Raw genomic sequence first — 6,004 nt, forward strand, 5'->3', positions numbered from 1 at the left:
CTAGTGTTAAGGCCCCTCTTAGTCTCTCCGTAGTATGCTTTATCGCATGATGTGCATGGGATCTTATATACGACGCTGTCTTCTCTCCCCCTCATCTTAGTCCCGCTTTTTATCATGTCACCAATCTTCGTTCCCGATGTTACGGCTGCTTTAACTTCCGTGCTCCTGAGCATTCTAATAATGTCTCCTACCTTCTCAGAGTTAGGAAGCGCCATGTATGATGTTTTTGTGGTGGCGTTGCCTTCTCTTAACCTGCTTGTGTGGATTATTTCTTCCGCTCTTCGTCTTAAGCTCAGGATTAAGCCCTTGGGGTAGCCAAGCTTCAAGAAGGCCGCGATGATGTATTCGATTTCCTCCTCCAGGAATTCCTCGCTGCATATCCTGTAGGCACGCAGGAAGAAGCCCATGACTACCCCTTTTTCGTCCTCTCATTGTGTGCCGACAGGTAGTGTATGAAGTCGTCACGGTTCGTAGGCTTTCTGTAAACCCTGAACAGGAGGCCCTCAGTAGTCTTTATTAATAGGGTATCCAGAAACGGAAGCTTTCCCTCTTCTTCCTCTTCTTACAGGTATTGTGTGCGAGCAGCGAATGGAGGAAGGTGGGGAGACCGGATTTGATCAACAACATGTCAACTAGACCCTTGACGGACACGGAAACCGAGGCTTTATCCCTGGGTCTCAAGTTTGACACAGGGATTGGTAACAAGAGCTTTACGGACTACACCTTAAAAAACAGTATTTGGTCGGACACCGAGGCCGAGAAGGGATTCAAGCAAGGGGTCACGGCATGCTGCATAGCCCTCTCTGCCAATACTCCGAGATCCCTCCCGCGAATATACATCAAAGCGCTGAAGGAACTCGGTAAGGACAACAGCATTTTCATCTCACAAGCAGACAAAGGGGGCGGCGTCGTGATCATGGACAAAGCAGATTACGTGAGGAAGATGGAGCAATTGTTGGAAGATGAAGACACGTACACGAAGAAACGTCCAGGTCACGCCAAGGAGGAAGCTATGATTTTTAACGGTAAGGTGAGAAAGATTTTGGGAGGCTCGGAGATGGGACGCAGACTAAAACACCTAATCGAGGAGGACCCTCGCCCGCCAACAATGAGGGGTCTTCCCAAGACCCACAAACCAGGGGTCCCCATGAGACCTATCACATCAGGGATTGGCAGTGCCCCCCACCGACTAGCGAAGGTTTTGGCCAAGCCCCTATCTAAAGCCATGGGATCCATAAGTGGATCTCATTTAAGAAATTCAGAGGACCTGCTACGCAGATTAAAGGGGACAAGCATGAGGTACAAGAAAATGGCCAGCTATGATGTGAAATCCTTATTCACACAAGTTCCCACAGATGGCGCTCTGGAGGCAGTGTGGAGAGTGGTCATCAACAAGGACGAGGAGGAGTTGCCGCTGCCCAGGGGAGACTTCATGAAGCTGGTATCCATGTGCGTAAACTTTGGTTCATTCACCTTCGAGGGAGAGGAGTTTCTTCAACACAGTGGCCTTGCAATGGGGTCACCTCTGAGTGCCGTGGCTGCTTGCCTCTTCATGGAGGTCCAAGAGAAGGACCACTACTCTCATATCATAGGAAGGAGAGCAATATGGCTCAGGTACGTGGACGATGTTCTTATAATCGCTCCGAACAGGACAGACCTGGATGACGTCAGGAGTCAATTAAATAGAGTGAATCCGCAGATCCAATTCACTATAGAAGAGGAAAAAGAGGGAAAGCTTCCGTTTCTGGATACCCTATTAATAAAGACTACTGAGGGCCTCCTGTTCAGGGTTTACAGAAAGCCTACGAACCGTGACGACTTCATACACTACCTGTCGGCACACAATGAGAGGACGAAAAAGGGGGTAGTCATGGGCTTCTTCCTGCGTGCCTACAGGATATGCAGCGAGGAATTCCTGGAGGAGGAAATCGAATACATCATCGCGGCCTTCTTGAAGCTTGGCTACCCCAAGGGCTTAATCCTGAGCTTAAGACGAAGAGCGGAAGAAATAATCCACACAAGCAGGTTAAGAGAAGGCAACGCCACCACAAAAACATCATACATGGCGCTTCCTAACTCTGAGAAGGTAGGAGACATTATTAGAATGCTCAGGAGCACGGAAGTAACAGCAGCCGTAACATCGGGAACGAAGATTGGTGACATGATAAAAAGCGGGACTAAGATGAGGGGGAGAGAAGACAGCGTCGTATATAAGATCCCATGCACATCATGCGATAAAGCATACTACGGAGAGACTAAGAGGGGCCTTAACACTAGAATCAGGGAGCATAAGGCCGACCTCCGTCACCATAGACTCACCAACGCAATGGTGGTGCATGTTGACGATTCTGGGCACCTCCCACAATGGAACCGAGCCGAGATTCTACACGAAGGTATGGATAAGAAGGTCAGAAAATCTATAGAAGCTGCGTACATCACCACTCGTCCGAATATCAACAATAAGGCTGGGAGCTTCACCTGGGCCAAATCTTCAGCTAATATAGCGCTTCGTGATTGGCTGTCTCAGCGGGCCAATCAGGACGCAGCGCTATACGTTCGCACACCCCCTTGAGCCATAAGGCGGGTTTATAATCTCTGTATGTTTCTAGTATGCTCATTCCTTTGAGAAAGTCGTTAGACGAAACGTCAGGAATAAAGCTTCACCTCCAGTCCATGTTTCCTTTACCGTGTCTATACATATATATGTGTGTGTGTGTGTGTGTGTGTGTGTGTGTGTGTGTGTGTGTGTGTGTGTGTGTGTGTGTGTGTGTGTGTGTGTGTGTGTGTGTGTGTCTGTGTGTCTGTGTGTGTGTGTGTGTGTGTGTGTGTGTGTGTGTGTGTGTGTGTGTGTGTGTGTGTGTGTGTGTGTGTGTGTGTGTGTGTGTGTGTGTGTGTGTGTGTGTGTGTGTGTGTGTGTGTGTGTGTGTGTGTGTGTGTGTGTGTGTGTGTGTGTGTGTGTGTGTGTGTACGTATGTATGTATCTATGTATATGTGTATATACATATATATATATATATGTATATGTATATGTATATGTATTGTACAAGAGAAAAAGCGTGAGAGAGACAGAGAGACAGAGAGAGAAACTTCTAGTCCAGTTCACCACCACATGCCCTACATACATAGTGGCCTCAATGAAACCACCTGCTGCCCCAAACTGTGTTGACCAGCTCGTTAGAAGGAAGGCGTGCACCTTATTTGAAAATAAAAGAAGAGTGTCCAGAGGATTTTAAGGAGTGCCAAAATGATCAACGGTTCTAAGGCCATTCTTCAGGGCTTCGGCAAAGCCCTTCGTGCATATTCGAAAAAGATTCGCCAGACTTTCCAAACCCTTTGCAGCTGTGGAACCATAGTACTGGACTTCGAGGAATCTTATCCGGTCAGCAGCCAGCTGGAGACCAATGGAGATAATGAAAAGCTCCAGCAACCCTATGGTAGAGAGAATCTTCTCAAAGAACCGAAGACTATTCAAGTGATCGAGAAGACTTCGCCAACTAAAGAACATTCTTTCCAAGTGCCTTCCGACGGGACTCAAGATCCCAAAATGCCACAAGAGACTCCTCCACCTTCTCAAGAAACACACAAAGAGGATGTCTTATCCTTGCAGGTTGAGAACAACAACCAAAGCAAACCAAAGGAAGACAAGTCCACTGAGCACAAGGAAGTCACTGCACTGCTTCCACAAGCTTCTGAGGCTCAAAAGAACGGCCCAAAAACAGGAGAAAGAAGAGTACCCTCAGCTTCCACTCATGGGCCTCTTAAAGAATCGTTCCAAAATGTGACACAGGACGCACAAACAATGGCCCCTCACAAGGAACGAAGAACACGGAAATACAAGACATATTTGGCAGAAGTTAAGAAGGAAGAGCTCGGGAGAGAGCCTCAGACTAACTCTGCCCTTCAGCGAAAGACAAAAAGAAAAATAGCCGAAAGTGCCAGAAAGCCTAACGTTAACCCAAGCCAACACGTCCAGCACCGTGGTGGTAGCAATACTAAAACAAGAGCCTACAATAATTATCAAAAAAGTAAAGATAATTATCATCATTCACACCATCAAAACAATGCCCATCGCCAGTACCACCACCCAATCCACGATATCAGGAGGGAACAGGTACTCGACACGTGGCAAAAGGTGTACTACGACAATCCGAACTATTACTATTACAACGCCCCTCCAGGCGCTTGCGACAATCCCAACTATTACTACTATTACTACTACAACGCCCCCACAGGTGCTTTCGAGGAGGGCCGAGGCGGCTGGCACCGACACCATCGCCGTCAAAACCAACGCGGCAGAACTTTTCGCAATTAAGAATTGAAAGAAATGGCCCAAGAACCGATGTCGGCACGATTCAGACAGAAAAATCATAAATTACTCAACCATAACATGAACACGGTTTCTACTATATATGTCCCACCATAATAAAAAAAAAGATAGAAAATAGATATACGGTATAGAAATAAGAATGAATATATAAACAATATACACAAAATAAAGAAAAACTAAAGAAAATATAGATGAAATAATAAAACTGAAATAACTATATAAAAAATAGAAATAGAAAACAAACAAATAATAAATAAAGATAAAATGAGTATAAGAAAATTATAAAGAATAGAATGGATATAGAAAAAATATATATATAAAGAGAAAAAACATATAAATTTATATATATATTGGAAAGGAGTTCCCTCAGCTGAATAAAACCGACCTGAGGGTCCCCGAAATATATCATCTGCCCCTTTTGTGCCGGGTGGTCCTTTCACTCACATCCCAGCTGCCGTCAAATTATTCTATTCGCCTCCATGCCAACCCGTCGGTGGCCGACGACTTATCTACAGTAACCCCTTCCGTTCCGGGTGGTACATTCACCTGTCGCCAGGTGATTCGATTCATCTTCGTGGCTCTCCCTCACGTGAGAGCCGAGCACATCTCCATCCCCTCACCACTCGGGCGCCATCATTGGTTAGAAACATCCTCCCCCCCCCACACACACATACTCAGCCTCTCTGACCTCTGCTAGAGAGGGCGAAGATTCATCTATTGGTGGATCAGGAACCGCCACCCGAACACCATCAAGGAGGAGCTGTCGACTTGGAGGGTCACCCATGAGCAACTGCTCCAAGTGCCCGGCAAAGGGGCTACACCTCTCCACACCTAACACTAGCTCGCCATCACCTCTTCTGAATGTGATCCTCTTGGTCACACTTTTGAAGCGGAGCTTCTTCAGGGCTCGGTAAGTAGGCCTGAGGTCATTTGCATTAAGATGGCCCTAGACATCCTCAGCGATTCCCCTAACGTACATCTCCTTATCCATTCTCATGGGAGCTTTAGTCCCCCGTTTCTGAGTTTTATATTGGTCCCCAGCCATTCTTGCAGCACGGCCCAACTCTTTACTCTTCAGTATCTTCCGCGACGCACAATAGTCAGATTCCTTGATTTTGTGAGCAAAAATAAAAAAATCAGTGTGACAATTTTGATCAAAAGCTGCTTGTTTATTGTTGGAAAGTATATATATATTATCAATATACATGAAAAATTTAGTTATATTATTAGATTAGGGTGAAAAATTAATAATACAAAATACTGCATTTTAATCAACTTGCTCTCACAAATGTCATGCTGTCTTCAGGCACCCAATAATGAGACAGGAACAAATATGCACGACTAAAGAGTACATATAATAACCAGGAAAAGACTTATGTATATGCTATACATCATTATTATATATTTCAAAACATTAAAAAATTTCATATATTCAATACTTTTCAAGCAGTGTAACACAAAATAGCAGTTATATTATATATTTACCTGTCTAATAAAGCATGAAATGGGTGCTTCTTCTCGCAATATCTTAAGAAAGCGATATTTAAATGACAACTGTCTCACTCCTGCACGCATGCCCTTTTAAAAATACTAACTATGGTTGATGGGAAGGTTTTTCAAGCACTAACGAACACACCACCAACATCATCATGCTATATCTACAAACCAAGGACAAAT

The sequence above is a fragment of the Oratosquilla oratoria genome, unplaced genomic scaffold, assembly GCF_046742065.1.
Source record: "Oratosquilla oratoria isolate Oo_2021 unplaced genomic scaffold, ASM4674206v1 SCAFFOLD76, whole genome shotgun sequence".
Classification (NCBI taxonomy): Eukaryota; Metazoa; Arthropoda; class Malacostraca; order Stomatopoda; family Squillidae; genus Oratosquilla; species Oratosquilla oratoria.